Source organism: Schistosoma haematobium, chromosome 1 (genome assembly GCF_000699445.3).
Source record: "Schistosoma haematobium chromosome 1, whole genome shotgun sequence".
In the NCBI taxonomy this organism is placed as follows: Eukaryota; Metazoa; Platyhelminthes; class Trematoda; order Strigeidida; family Schistosomatidae; genus Schistosoma; species Schistosoma haematobium.
In genome coordinates, this window is record NC_067196.1 from 53,724,044 (window position 1) to 53,741,307 (window position 17,264).

Consider the following 17,264-nt stretch of genomic DNA (forward strand, 5'->3'; position numbering starts at 1 on the left):
AGAAAGTGTGAGAATGTGGAATAAGAATATCTGAGGAAGTGCCGCGAGCGGGCTACCCAACACCATGTTGGTGAGGTACGATTTTTCCGTGCTCAGACCGGCTATCAGGTGTTTACTCACCTGCCTCTTGAGTCGCCCTCAAGTAAAACGTAAAGAAGAATCTACTTCAAAGGTAATGGTGAAAATCAAGCAAATCTGAAGAACTGCTTCACTGCCTGCATAAAATAATAAGATACAAAATGGAAATACATAAATGTAATTGATAATTGTTCGGTTCCATGTAAGTGCTTGGTCTCCAGAACGGATTGGTATTCTGGAAGGGAATAGACATAGTGTAGATATCTTGTGCACGAAAAACCATGAAAAAATACTCTTTTGTAATGCATATATGTAAAAGGGTGAACTTGCTAGAAGTTGGACTCTTTAACAAATTCGATCAAACGCGTGACCTTGAGCCTGTGATGACCGCGCCTTACAACTAGGTGCGTAACCAAGGGTGCATCAGAGTACTCCACAAAACGGAAAAGAATACACGGTTAAGAAGCAAAAAAAATGTGTAGAGTATGCAGATCAAGTACAGTTGTGTCAAATACCCTTTTCTGGTTTGATTTAGGTATGCATGATATATTGAAGCAATATTTCGTCAATTCATCCAAGTAACGAATTGGTTTGCACCTCAGAAGTGTGTAAGTCCTATTACTCATTAGTATTATGAGTGATTAATTGGTGTAAGGAAATATTGAAGTCACTTCCTCCGTGGTCTGATGTGGCTTGACGGCTAAGCACGCGGTCTAGCATTCAGGAGGGCAGAGGTTCGAGTGCGTGTGGGGCCTGCGTTTTTGTTCACCAGACCCACCTTCAATACGATGTTTGTTGCCCGTAAGTGGCGCACATATGAGAGAAAAAATGACAAGAGGACAGATTGATATATCAAGGTGCCATATTGGAAAAGTATAAGTTCTTTGTTTACATGAATATTATTACTATAGAAAAAAACTACAAGTTTAGTAAATTTCCATTTTACGTTATATTTAAACCAAAGAATATATATATATATATATGTATATATATATATATATCAGTTATTGACATAAAATGTCTTTTTTATAACGCTAATGTTAAGTTCCAGGACTTTGTATGGGCCACTAATAATAATTGGTTTAACGTTAGCATAGTCGTGATATTCATATTGTCAGTTCAATGTTATGATTACTAAACAGTTCCCTTATAAGTTGTTTAAAATTAGGTATGTGGAATCAATGCGGCTGACATAGTAACCTTACAGTAACGCACTGTACTATATCTTCACGGTTATTGATTCTTAAATGTCAGAAATTAGAAAAAATCTGAATATTGCCAATAAAGATGGGTTATATGATCACACTAAAAAGCATGCTGCAGGGAAACTGGTTAAGTCATTACGTAAGTTTCCTAAACATGAAAAAAATGATGAGAGCTTTAATAAGCACTTGAACATGGTTTAATCCAAAATGTTTTGTCTAGAAAACTACTTATTAATAGTAGTATTAATCGTATCAAGCTACTAAACATATCCTTAACCGAAAACTCTTACAAGTAGTTCATATGGTATATATTGTATAGCCAGTCTACGTGAAAAATGTATATAAATATATAAGAAGTACAGCCAACATAGTTAATTAACCAGAAAAAGAAATTATAAAACTCGCCTGGGTTGCTTTTTGAATTCGTTGTATTTGCCAGTGTTAGTTGTATGAGTTTGATTAAAATCCTCAGCCATCGTTGCGGAATACCTAGCTTATGTGTCCAGTATTTTAAAAAAAATATTTAACATAACACGTATATATCAAAGGTAAAAGGTCTGGGGAGTTGTCGGTGAGACGGAATGAGGTGAAAAAATTATTTTTAAGTAGATGCAGGGTGTGATTAGCTGCGTGGTTAGATTTTATCCTGCAGCCGAAACTGTCAACATCCTTGACTGACTAATCAGATGTGCCCAGCGAACCGTTTTAGTCATTTGTAAAGATTTATTATCTTTACATTTCGATTCCGTAATGAATTTGTCAGTTAAACGATCTAACAACACGTATAGTGGTTCATGATCTAGATAAGCCGGCTTTAGTCTATCAATACTTACTGTGTCGATGTTACCATGTTTTTCTATCACGAAATATTTAGATTTTCTTGAGATGACTTTGAAAGGACCTTCAAATGGAGGACTGAGTGGTGCTTTTATTTTGTCACATCTTATCCAGTCGTGCGTGCAATTGCTTAGGTCTTTAGGTATATATACGGCGCGCGATTGTTCACGAGTATTAATCGGCTTAATTTTAGACATGTGGTCCCGTAGTTGATCTACATAATTTTCTAAATTAAGTTTTTGACTGTTAGTATTAGGGTTAATAAATTCACCTGGTAGTCTCAGAGTTGTTCCGAAAACCAGTTCCGCAGCTGAACACTGTGCGTCAGTTTTGACAGATGTTCGTATTCCCAACATAACTAACGGTAGGAATTCTGTCCACTGATTGGGGTTTGAGTGAGATATAAGGGCGGTTTTTAGCTGACGGTGAAAACGTTCTACCATCCCATTAGCCTGAGGATAATATGCAGTGCAGCGTATCCTATTGGAGCCTAGAAGTTTAGCCAAGTTATTAAATAGTTCGGATTCGAATTGCGCTCCTCTATCCGTCGTTATTGTTATGGGTGTACCAAAAATGGTTACCCAGTTCTGCATGAAAACTTTGGCTACTGTTTCCGCTGTGATGTCCGCTATCGGGATGGCTATAGGGAATCTGGTAAATCGATCTATGCATGTAAAAAGATAATTGAAACCGTTTGAACGTGGTAAAGGACCTACCAAGTCGATATGCACATGGGCAAAACGTGCATCTGGTTGCGAGAAAACACCTATGGGTGAATTTGTGTGACGATTAATCTTTGATTGTTGACATGCTGAACACTCTCTAACCCATTTGTGTACATCCTTCTGTAAATTCGGCCATATATATCTGGCATTGATTAGTTTTGTTGAAGCTTTTGCGCCAGGATGAGACAAAGAATGAAAGTTATTATATATCAGCTTTCGCATATTTTTGGGAACGAAAGGTCGCGGCATTGCCTTGGTCGTGTCACAATAAATTAGAATACCATCGATAGGTGATGGGAATTGTTTTAAATTAAGACTTGAATTGTTTGTTTTAAGTAGGTTTTGTAATTCTAGGTCCTGCTCTTGTTCGTGTCTCAACGTTTCGAAGTTTACTGTAGACTGCTGTAGCACGTTCATTTCTAGTCTGGATAAAGCATCTGCCGCCTGATTGTCCTGACCTTTGACATGTCGGATATCGCTTGTGAACTGTGATATATAGTCAAGGTGTCGGACTTCTCGAGGTGAGTATTTATCGGCTCTCGCTTTTAATGCATTCGTCAGTGGTTTGTGATCCGTAAAGACTATAAATTCCCTACCTTCTAACATGTGTCGGAAGTGTTTAATGGTCAGGTAGATTGCAAGAAGTTCTCGCCCGAAGGTAGAATACCTTGTTTCGGCTGGAGCGAGTCTTTTCGAGAAGAAAGCAATTGGTTTCCAGGCGTTTTTAACCGGTTGGTTAAGGGTGCCGCCTACTGCTTTATCTGAAGCATCCACCATCAAAGCAAGTGGGGAAAGAGAATTCGGATATATCAACGTAGTTGCTTGAGCCAGTTTATCTTTAAGCTGTTTAATAGCTTCGATGGCGTCAGAAGACAGTTTGAATTCTTTTGGTTTTCCTTTAAGTGAATCTGTCAAAGGTTGCATTAATTGTGCACAACCTGGTATGAATCTGCGATAAAAGTTAATTAGACCTAGAAAACTTCTCAGTTGTGTTAGAGAACTAGGTATGGGGTATTGTTTGATGGTATCCACTTCTTTTTTGATAGGTTTAATCCCTTCTGGGCTTATTGTGTGACCGAGAAATTCTAAAGTTTGAACACCGAAAACACACTTTGATGTATGTTTATTCGATGTTCATCCAGTCTTTTCAACACTGCTTGTACATGCTGTTCGTGTGATTGCAAATCGGGGCTGGCAATTAACAAGTCGTCTATATACCCCTGCGCAAATGGCATATCTCGAAGTAGGTTATCTATGAATCTTTGAAATGTCTGTGCCGCATTTCTCAGGCTGAATGGCATGCGTACAAACTCGAATAAGCCAAAGGGTGTAGTAATAGCTGTCTTGGGAATATCTTCATCAGCCACCGGGATATTGTGATATGCCCTGACTAAATCAATTTTAGTGAATATGTTCATACCCTGTAAACCGTTTGTGAAATCTTGGATATGAGGTACTGGGTACCTATCTGGTACGGTTTGACGGTTTAGGGCTCTGTAATCCCCGCACGGTCGCCAGTCACCTTCATTCTTCTTTGGGACCATATGCAAAGGGGATGCCCATTGACTATCAGAGGGACGGATAATACCCAACTGTAGCATATAATCAAACTCGGCCCTAGCGATTTTGAGCTTATCTGGTGCTAGTCTCCTGGGTTTTGCAAAAACCGGTGCACCTTCGGTTTTGATAGTGTGACTTACTTTTAGTTTGTCTTTAGAAGGCTGTGGGTTTGGTTTAGTTAAGTTTGGAAATTCCGCGAGTATATCTTGGAATTTCGCTGTTGTTACTGGGGGAGTTTGAATCAAGTTAAGAGAGCTGATGTGACTTTCTTTGCCTTTTGTGTAATACGAAGTTTCTTTTAGTGTTAATCGCCGTTTCTTGGTGTCAACTAGAAATTCGTATCTCTCTAGAAAGTCCATCCCCAGTATTGCCAGATCTAAGTCGGCTACCGTGAAAACCCAAGGGAATTGCCTCCTGAACCCCAAATCTAGGGTTAAAGTTTTCTGCCCAAATGTCGCGATTTTAGTTTTATTTGCAGCTTGAAGTGTAATTGATGATGTTTCTCGACTAATTTCAGTTTTATTTTGAGGGATGATGCTAAGAGCAGCGCCAGTATCCACCAAGAAATTCAAGCCAGAGTTTCTGTCTCTAACATAAAACAAGCGACTGTTTAGGCGCCCCTCCTCAGTCGTCGCGACCTGGGGAGGGGTTACTCGTTTCCCGCTGCCTTAGGATTATGCTTAGGCCAGGCGCATGGTTGCATGCACTTGGTTGAGTTGACACCAAACTTCCAGTGGTACCAACAAAACTGCCCAGATTGTCTGAACATTTGTGACCTGTTTTGTGACTTGGCTCGTGGTCGTTGTGGTGACCTGCTCCTGTTTCTATGACCCATTTGCATTCTGGTGACAGCCTCAGTGAGACTCTTAACACTCGCAATGAGTCCTTCTATTACGGGGTCTTTTGCTGATTCTACTTTTTGTGTGTGATTTATTGTGCCTGATCCAGTTGGAGGACCTCTTTCCATTATTCTGTCGGCTATACGCGCTAAATGAGATAATGAGGTTTCAGGATCTTGTGCATCCAAACAGTGTTGGACGTAGCATGGGAGAGCTTGTATCCATCCTTGTTTTAGGACTGCTTCACCCACTGTGTTATCACCCACTAAGACTTGGAGGTGACGTAAAAACTGTGACGGCGACCGATCACCTAGTGTTTCACCTTGAAAAAGTCTTTGAATTCTTTGACTATCTGATAATGATAAACGGTTCATTATCTCTCGTCTTAAGATGGTGTATGGTTGTGGTGATAGTGGATCTAAAATCAAGTCACGGACTTCTTTGGCGACTGAAGGAGGAAGGATAGAACACAAATCTCTATAGCGAATCCCTTCAGATTTGATATTGTGTCTCGTGAAATAATGCTCTAGTTGAGCAAACCACAACTCAGGATCACTACGATCAAATTCTGGAAGTCGGGATTTCGTAGTCATAACAGTGTCTATCTCCACTGGTGACAAATCATCCAGATTGTGGGTTTCTATTGAGTCTGACATGAGGTATGTGACAAATATAGCAATAAAGTTAGCACGAAAAAATGGTTTCTATAACACGAATAACTTAAGGTAATTAAAAAAAAGAAAAAAACTATTTATATATCCAACTTAGTTTACGGATAATCAGGTCTACTTTTACGATTGAGTACAAAAAATATAATATTAATAACAAAAATGAGGTTAAATTTGTGTTCAAAAGGGCTCACCAATTTCGTGTCTATAGGTAACCCTCGTGCTATTGATAGAAGAAACCAGACAAGTAGTGAATAGGTCTTTATTTCGATCTTAGCGCAGTCACAGTGGAGCGTGGGATTATCTGTTCAGACAAACAAAGGCTCTCAACATTCAATATAAGATAATAGGGGATATAACGCTTACACAAAACAAAGAAGTGAATGAATACTTGAACAATACTGTTTTGGCATATGCTTGGTTGTTTGAGGTCAACTCTTAACCAACCAACCTAAGCTGTTACACATACACTGGATAGCGTGACCATTAAAGAACTCGATGTCTTTGGTCTGCTAAATAAGCTTGACATAGGTAAATCCACGGGGCCCGATGAATTACATCCTAGGCTACTGAAGGAATTATCTAACTTCGTTGCAAGCCCTTTAAGTACATGCTTTAACCTATCCGTTACGCAGGGTCGCTTACCGAAAGATTGGAAAAATGCCATAGTAAGTCCTGTCTTCAAAACAGGCACGAAACACAAACCTGAGAACTACCGCCCCGTTAGCCTAACTAGTGTGGTTGTTAAAATATTAGAAAAGATTATTCGGAAGGAGCTGTTTAAGTATCTCGATAAAAACCGGATCCTCTCGGAGAAGCAGCACGGCTTCAGAATAGGTTATTCTTGTCTCACTAACTTATTAGTGGCTCGTGAAAGCTGGTGTGCTCTTAAGGACCAAAAGCTACCTGTAGACGTCGCCTTCATTGATTTCAGTAAAGCTTTTGATAAAGTTCCGCACAACCGGCTGTTATATAAGCTAAGAAAAGTCGGGATTGGAGGCAATTTATTGATGTGGATAAAAGACTTCTTATTTGGGCGTCAACAAAGAGTTCGGGTGAACTCAAAGTTATCTAGCTGGGAAACTGTGCTTAGTGGAGTGCCCCAGGGTACAGTTTTGGGGCCAGTGCTATTCCTCTTGTATGTAAATGACCTTCCTTGTATCCTATCATCATCGGTCTTGCTATATGCTGACGATGTCAAGATATGGAGAACGATACGATGTGAGGGTGATAGCTTAGAACTTCAAAATGACCTGAAGAAGTTATCTGAATGGTCTCAAACATGGCAGTTGCCGATAAATACTTCCAAGTGTGTTGTGATGCATATCGGTCATCAAGGCACAGATACATACACGATGAATAACACTGAGCTACCTGTCGTCCAGACATATAATGATTTAGGAGTTATCGTTAGTCAAGACTTAAAGACTACTGCACACTGTCGTGCAATAGCCGCCAAAAGTTTTAGAACGTTATGGTCAATACGTAGGGCTTTTAGTCATGTCGACGCTAAGACGTTTTTGACTTTGTATACAGTGTTCGTTCGTCCTAAACTTGAGTACTGCATACAAGCGGCTAGCCCCTGCTTAAAAAAAGACAGTGAGCTTCTGGAAAAGGTTCAGAGGACGGCGACTAAGCTGGTTCCCGGAATAGCGAAGCTTCCGTATGAATCTCGACTGGCCAAGCTGAACCTTTCCCCGTTGTCATATCGCAGAACTAGAGGCGACTTGATTACAGTCTACAAATTGCTTAGTGCCAAATTTGCACCTAACATGCCCTCATTTTTCTTGTCTTCCAAAACAGAGAATTTACGAGGACACTCCAAAAAAGTTCACAAGCCGAGAACAAATTACTTGTCAGCTGACTATCGACTTTCCCATCGAATCATCAACGAGTGGAATTCACTACCTCAGCACGTGGTTGAGGCTCCATCCGTCGACTCTTTCAAAAGAAAGTTGGATCAACTGAGAGACCACCATTGCCAGGACTAACATAGGCCATCGAGCCTCCTGTCCTTCCCAAACTGAAACTGAACTGATTTAGCTAAAATAATTGTTGCTGTCGCCTGTGACTCTAACTGTTAGCATGTTCGTTCCTAACTGTCCTTTATGATGTTATCGGCAAAATGAAAAGAAACAGTCTGCGTTTTTTAAATTTTCTTCAGTAGTATGGACAACACTATCCCACCAACGAGTCAAACTAATACAGAGTGCCCAGCAGTAGGGTATATCGGTACTGATTTCGAAAGGACCCAGACTTCAGACAACTATAGATGAAATCACAGATGCTACCAATCTATTGCAGAGGGTTTGTTATCAAAAATATGCCATATAGCAGTAATAGAGGGGTTGTGCTCATTACTCAGTGCGTTAAAGCAAACTTAACATTGAAAAGCCGGAAATCTGCTACCAGTGTCTAGTGTATGTTTGCTGCTTTGGCCATAAAAGGAAGCCGAAGGGTCATGATCAGGAAGTAAAAAGATCATATTTCACCACTCGCAAAAATGCGTTTTCTTACGGTATGATGTCAACTGGTACCTAATATGTTCACCCTCACGATTAAAAGTACCTGCAAATTTTCACCTCCATATTCGAATTATTTTTGGACAACTGTCTTACAGTCTGAGTGCTTCGTACGCCCCGAGAAACTCTATTTCTACAACATTCATAGTTCCAGTATAACTTTCTCACGCAGCTGTTAATCTAATATCCATATTCTCTATTTCAGTTAATCGGTGAAGACATGTACCACGTGCATCTGCTGTATACTGCCATTTTTTACTCCAATTTCACTTTCTTGATGCGTTTCCCGTTTTAATAAACAGCCTTCCTTATTCTAATTTTGACTTCCCTTCCATTGTTTGAACCTACTACACTTTGTTGAATATCTTAGCTCATTGCTCTTTGTTACCGCATTCTCTTATCTGTAGGCCCTGACAACATTTCACTCTAGCAATATGAGCAAGTAAAAGTTTATTCTACCAATTTATCATTACCTCTGTCTGTTCCACTACAAAATGTTAAGTTTTGTTTAGCCCTCATGTCCAGGTGACTTTCTGCTCCTTCGTCTCTTTTTTCTTCAGAATCTCGATCTCAGGGCACAGCTATGGAGCTTCTGACGCCTGGAACGAACCTGACGTGCGCGTTTTCTCAAGATCAGAGTTCACACCAAGCGCTCAATAATTCTACTTTATAACACCTATAAACTTAAAAAGTTGTATTACATAAATAGCACGTCATGGAATAAAATAAGGGAGATATATAGTCGCTTCTGAGTATGGAAATTACTTTTCAAAATCGTGGATAAAGACATATGATCAATAGAAACATTTGACTTAACAAAATCAGAACTACACGGTTCATCACCGCTAGCGATAAATGAAAAGCAGCCTTACAAGTCAACTTGATATGCCACATGTTACCACAATTAAAGCATTTGGCATGAAGACACATGAATTATACAAGTGAAATTTATCACAAGATAAACACTTAACTAATCTGTGCTCACCTTTCTAAGCTGCTTTGCAATTTTTTGCCGAATCACTTTTCATATTTTCGTGGGACTTGGGACCATTATTAAACAAACGCGAGATCGAGCGACCTCGAGAGTACAGTTCATCAATGCGACTAAGCAAAGTATTAGAAATTTTCACTGACTGTAAATCTAGCTCGCTCAATGCCTCGTAGTTATTACATTCTGTGTTTTATTACATGGAATGAACTTTCGGGCTTCTGAATTAATTCTTTTTCTCAACTCAGGATATTTATCCCAGCAAACAACCAATCACCATGTTGAGTCTCTAATTGTCAGGAAAATCGTGCCATCTATAACCGCGGTGTTGAAAGCACGTACGTTTGTAAGTCTTCTGCCATTTTCGTTCACTCGATGTTGCCTCACGATGTCATTATATCCGGTATTGCTCATAACATCTCTGGCGTTCACGTCCCTTGTCAGAGTGTGCAGAGTGGGCATTCATTCATTATGGACTGCAAATCCACATAAAAATTTATTTTTATCGTCTGCAATGCTATCAATCATGTGTGCGCATAACTAGATGACGTTCATTATAACCCCCAGTTTGTTTTGAATGATACTTTGATGATCCTTAGGCTATAAGTTCTCAAATATTGGAGCGCGCCTCGTGGTTTTCTGAAAAGCACCAGTACAACTCTGCGTATAGGAAGCATCTTGTTCTTTACGAACATAACAGTGAAGCAACTTCCCGCCAATTCAATCATTTTAGTTCAGATTGTATCCAACTGGTTTCGCTTGTTCGAAGCACCAGAAAGCAGCACTGTTTCTTTTAGGTGGCTATTTGGGTGACTTTCTCAGCCTCTCACATTATCCAGACACTACATATGACTGTGATAGTAGTTTTTCTGGTTTTAAGGACGGGCATTGGCATTAACAATTTTTAAATATCCAGGCTTACACATGAGGTACAATGGCCTTTCTGTATGCTGAAGCTTCAACTCCAAGTACAAAGCTTGAATGATTTTTCTCTGGTCAGGGTATTTTTAAAAAAGAGAAAGATTTCATAGTACGGTTATTAAGTAATACTATTTATAGTATTATTTCAGTGAGCAACCAACGTAGTACAATCAAACTTCCAGGGAGCCTAATAATATCAATATTAGATGAACATGAATCACTAACATTTGTTGGTACTTATAGGTGACTATCCGCTTTTCTAAACTGGTCTGCCATGTTAGTTGACGTCTTATAAAAATTTTTCTTGCATCAACACCCTTTGTCATGTCTATCAGCAACTTGAATGGCGTTGTAAATATCAGCCTGACCATATCCCTTGATAGACCCAGGCATGATTGAGTATGAGAACAAAAACAAATGTGTACAACCGTTTTGCGTATTAATAACTTTGTCTCGAACGTTCAACTGAAACTAGAATTCAAAAAACAAACACTTTCAACCATCACCAAGCACAAAAGTCCAATCCAATCAGAAAACTGATCAAGAATTTATAACTGGAAATAATTAGTTCGTGGCCAATGTAGACACTACTTTATGAATAAAAGGAACGGAAAAAAAATACTTAGTCACTCATGATGAACGAGAGTTTATTACTCCAAGGAATTTGAAGTTTCCACTAGTTATTCATGAAATCGGCAGCCAAAATTCACCGTTTAACGTTTCCGTATTAATGTTCTACTTTTGTTAATGAGTGTTACTCAATGGATTTTGTTCTGTTGTACCATGTATAATGTCAAAGCTCCTAATGTTTGGATTTCTATTCTGTGTAAACAAATAGTAATTATGTAATACATGAAATATTTAGGCACTTTATGATGATTAGAAGTATTCGAACTATTATATTAACTAGGAATTCCCGAAACAATGCAATTTAAGCAAAAAAAGAACGTACTATGTTCAGAATTCGAAATCAAGCGGGAAATCAATTACAAAAGAATCATTAGTTCATACAAACACCACAACCGCTACAGCTTAAATTGGGATATAAATTTCTGTAATCATTTGTACGTCTTTTCTACAGGTTCATTTTATGTCTGTCCAACTATGTATTGAATTTAAACTCTGTATGATCTAGAATATACTCAAAATTATTAGAACTAAAAATCGAAATTAGAATGGACTCACCTGGGTCCTGGAAATGTATTTGATCAGCATGTCGTTTGTGTACTGAAATCACTGATACCTAAAATTCGAACAATAGACTTTCCAACACTATTTTTCTCCATAAAATAATGTTGGATCCTCATATCCCCAAGTTACAAGTAATGTGAGTTCATTCAAAACTAATTTCTCACATTGACTAGAAGATCCATTAAAATTGACTTTATGATGATAATAAACAACAGGGTATGAAATTATCCGAACTGTAATGAAGTTCGAGCTCATTTAGGACTTGTGCTTTACATTGAACAAACTTCCTACAAGAAAAAAATGCATTATGAGGGCAAATAACATTTAATATGACATCAGGATTTGATTCTTCCGAAATATTTTCTTTAAATTTACTAAGAATGTCATTGAAGAATAACGAATAATATTATATTATTACATTGATGGTTTCTAATAAAATTCATTTAAGAAATTTATTAAAATAAATCAGGATATGTCAACAAAAGACCTGAGACATTTGAAAAGCTTTTCAGACATGATAAAATCAGCCTCATTATCTTCGTTATTTTGAGTAAATCTATAAAAGCGCTTTAGTTTGATTATTTAAAGATACTTTATATCTTATTAGACCATATTCTGGAGTATATAAATGAATACCTTTGCTTTACATGATCTGTTTACACATTCTAAAATTTAACTTAAAGAGATTTGATCATAAAATAACTTCAAAATACCAAAAATATGATTTTTAACTAGAATGCTAAATCGTGGTTAATTATCAAGGAACATCATTAACACTAAGAAACATTTAGTGTTCTTTTAAGATAATAGTTTAGAATATTACCTTAATTGTTTGTTATTTTTCATAGTAATTTTTGGTCTTTATTTCCTATTGAAAAATAATACATCGACATTTAACAGACAAAAAAGGTTGTTATTTACAAAACTGAACTTTCGATGCTGAAATACAACTCTACAAAATGTTAGTCTGAAAGTGAGGTTTTTAATGCATTGGAGTGTTTCACTGGTATTATTTCCAACAGCAACGCACAGTTAGGTCAGTTAAACCTGTGGACTACTATAAGTTAAATCACAGTTTGGGCAACTTTTTTGTTAATAAGCAATTAAAGCACATTCAAAGATAATTGTTCCATGATCGATATGTTTATATTAACAATCAGTTTACTACTTAATGGCTGTGTAGATTACTAACAACTTAACAATGTTTAAAATGAAATTGTAATTTTAAGACAACATCTCATCGTTTTGACCTGTAAGTATTGGTTTTTTTGTTGGTGATAATATTTAAGGAAAGATTTAAGGGTACAGATTACTTTCTAATGGACAGTCAGTTTATCATCAGCCTCCGAATCAGTAGGCCTCAACAGACACAAGGGGCAAAACAACATCCTCAAACACAACACGGAGAATATCAATCAACCCAATCACATTTGATGAAGAAACTCCGAGAGAGGTGGAAACTTTCACGCACCTAACCAGGCAGCACCATTGATGAACAAGGAGGACCTTATGCAGATGCTGAGGTAGGATTGGCAAAACAAGGGCAGCATCTCTTCGGTTGAACAACATATGGAACTCAAAACAACCGTCAACCAATATCAAAGTCAAAATCTTCAATGCGAACGTCAAATGGTCCTGCTTTACAGAGCTGGAACTTGGAGAATTACCGCAACCATCATCATAAAGGTACAAGTACATTGATGCGAGATACTCGATATCCGTTGACCAGAAACCATCAGCAACAGCCCACTGTGTGAGAGAACAAACCAACTTCTGGATGAAGAGGGAATTAGAGGAAGACATTAGGAGTGGATAGGACACACATTGCGGAAATAATCAAACTGCATGATGAGGCAAGCGCTAACTTGGAATCCTGAAGGGGAACTGAAAAGAGGAAGACCAAAGAACACATTGCGTCAGGAACTGAAAGCTGACATCCAAAGGGTGAATAGTAACTGGAATGGGTTGCTCAGAACCTAGTTTGATGAAGAATGCTGGTGCGTGGTCTTGCTCCTCCCCGAGGGGTAACAGGTGTAAGTAAGTAAATTGTTCTGTAATATTGAAACCATATCACATTGTACTCCAAACTTTTTGAGCTGCAGTTCGGTAGTTTAAACAAGTAATTTTTAAGTATCAGAGTAAATGTTTAAACTTTTTTATCTAACCCCTTATGTAGGATGTTTTCCCAGTACTTAAATATTAAGTGTACTTCCATATCTTTGAAAAGAACTAATTTTTAGTTGCGCAGTTATTTCCTTCACGTGTGTATATTGATGATCCTGAGTTTCGTGACTAAAATACAGTAGTATGAAAATAACTGTGTTTTTGATTGATGAATACAAGTACATTCACATACCAATCAAAATGTGCAATCTTGTGAATTATGAATTAACTCTACACATACTAAACCAATTATACATATTCTTTAAATATGGACTACAGTTCATTCAATAAACGATAATGACATTTACCAGGAGACCCGCTTGTTGACTTAGAATACGCTGATGACATGGTTCTGTTTAGTGAAGACGCTGACAAAATGCAGTCTTCTGACCACTATAAGCAACAATGCGAGCATGTTCGGGATGCGATACTCCCCCTCGAAATGCAAAATGTTGCTTCAGGATTGGGTTGCATTGACACCCGAACTAATGATAGGGAGTGAAGTAGTTGAGTGTGTCGACCGCTCCACTTATCTGGGAAGTCTCATCAGCCCTTGTGGTCTGATGTGTGTTGAAATCTCAGCACGGATACAGAAGGCTAGACTAGCTTTTGCCAACTTGCGTCATTTATGGCGTAGGCGAGATATCCGTCTATCAACCAAAAAAACATGTTTTCTGCACAGCAGTTCGTTCCGTCCTACTTTACGGCAGTGAAACATGGCCGGCAAGAGTAGAGGATATTCGTAGGTTACTAGTATTTGATCATAGGTGTCTTCGAAACATTGCTCGTATATCCTGGGACCATCGAGTAAGTAACACATTTGTTAGGAAACGGGTACTAGGAAAGGATGGCAAATCAATTGATGAAGTAGTGAAACTTCATCAGTTGAGATGGCTGGGACACGTGTTACGTATGCCCATCCACCGACTGCCTCGACGTGCTATGTTCAGTGGAATAGGAGTAGGTTGGAAGAAAGCTAGGGGCGGCCAGACCAAAACATGGCACAAATTCATGAAGTCACTGACAAGTGGACTGAGCCATGTTGGTAGGTGTAGACTACCTGGTTGGGGACCGCGAGATGATCGCAACCGATGGTTAGAGACTTTGAATGACATGGCTCGAAATCATTTGCAATGGCGCAGGTGTATCCACTTTTTGTGTTCTCCCAAATTCTAATCTGAAATCTTTATGTCACTTTTTTCTCTTTCCAAATTTATTTCACTGAATTATACTCCTTCTTTAACATCTTCAAACCCTATTGTTTCTGATTACTGCTAATACTTTTACTACCTCTACTACTATAGTATTTGAATCGACAATTGTATTTCTGTGCTAATGTGGTATAGCAACTCGGACTGATGTACGTACGTACGAATTTCTACGTTGTTGCTGACTGAACTGACTTAAAACTATTTTGTTCAAAGAATAAAACTTATGTCGAATAATATTTTATACAGAAAATATTCAGATGAAGTTCAACCCTTTATATGTTTTCATGTGTAATATATTAGAAATAAATTTGTGATTAGATAGTTCGGTATGTATTAAGCTAATATATTACACAGTTCTGAAAATATTCTTTATCTCATTACCTTATCTAAACATAGCATATCCTCCCAATTTCAATATGATTTACTTAGCTCGAGATAAGAAAGTGAGATCCTATTTACTAGGCTTATATAACTGGTCATGTATACAGGAATGATATTGTTGAGGTTGAAACTTTCACATGAAATAATGGTGCAGAATATATATCTATTTGTATATTCTAAACTACAACTATTGTGACACGTAAACTGAAGGTATATGTCACCTAGTCATACGAGGCGAGTCGACTATCATTGTACTAAAAAAAGTAAAAAGTGTACTACTATTATTACTAAAACTCGAGGTCGGTGTTTCTTCAAAAACCAGAGCAGGATGTAAAGGATTTCTCCATACCCCATTGTTTGCCAATTTGTGTCTACGCTTGGACAGATAAACATGGGAAGGAGTAATCATGACTTGCAAGTAAAGGTAGCTAAACATACCTAAATGTTAGCGAGAACAAATAAAATCCAATAAGAACCAATTATAAATAATAACCCCTTTCCAGCCCTAAACATTTAGTAGGATTGAGTTCAACTCTGCCTTGTATTATTGTACAGTGAGAAATATTAAGGTTCGTTGTAGTCTCAGCCACCAGAAAATTCAAACTCTACTTATGTTCAGAAATCATTAGTACTTAGATTAAACTTAATCTGTTATTAATGATCTCAGTTTAATATTTAGAGTGATATGATGTTTTTCATTTTTATGTTCCAGTTTATTTAGTTTGATGCCTTCCTAATCTTCGTATAAATAAATTAACAAGTCAATTTATAATCAGATTATTCGATATGTATTACCATAGTTCTGTTCATTGATTTACTTAGATTTATCAAAAGAATTAAATAGTCTAAACTCTTTTATGAAGATTCATATATCAATACACGAACACTAAGGGAATATTTTTCTCATAAAAAACAATATAGGAATTTTAGAGAAGTTATTTCGTTAATGTTTGAAATGATTTATTGATTATTTTGAATAATCAAAGTGATCAGTAAATATGATCCGTATTTATGAACGAGTTAAATACAGCTAAACATTTCATAAATAAGAGTATAGCAAGTAAAACTATGATAGTTTGATTCATTAAAAACTTCACTGAATAATAATCAAAACAATTTCTACTTCATATTACTATTATGCATATATTTACAATTATCAATACGTGTTTTCTCAATTGATCTCCACTAATAGTTATTATATGGATATTCTAAATTCATACATAACAAGAGTCTTAAAATGTAAGCATATTACTTTACCATAAGACTTTCAACTATTATTCTATCTACCTTAGTTGTGTGCCCTGCACTTGAGATATTTGAATAAATCCAAGTGGATTACTGGTGACAATTTGAAACATCTTAAAAGAATAATTTAATCTCACAGTTACAAACAATACAATAAAACTGTTTATATACAGAACTGTTGACAAGATTTTTATTCAATTGGTAGTTGAACAAATTCTCTAAAATGATTTTTATTTCTAAATTCAATAACAATTACCACCACAAAATTGAATTTCTTTAAAAACAAAAAAAAGAGACCAATAACAAATGTCCTACATTATTGTTATATTTCTCTCTTACGGTTATTACCCAGGTATTCCTATTGCTTAGTAGTCTTGGACACCAAATCACTCGATAAGTCCCCAAATCAGAACACGGTTGAACAAGGTTAGATGGAAGCAAGATGCAAGCCAGAAGCACGATAGAGAAAAGGTCAGCATATTTATAGTTTTTACATGAGAAGATTCTAGAGTATTCTCCAACTATCGCCTAGTGCTGATTGGATAAGAATTAGCCAATCGGCGTGCACCAAGGCAATCGTGCATTGAGCATGCTTTAATCCAGTCTATGTCCCGCTAACAAGTATACACTAGGTTTGAATAGTTTATTTACCCGAGACAAAATCACTATTGATCTACTCGGACAAATTTGATCGGTTCCCATTAGAGAAATCTTCAGTCATTTATTTACA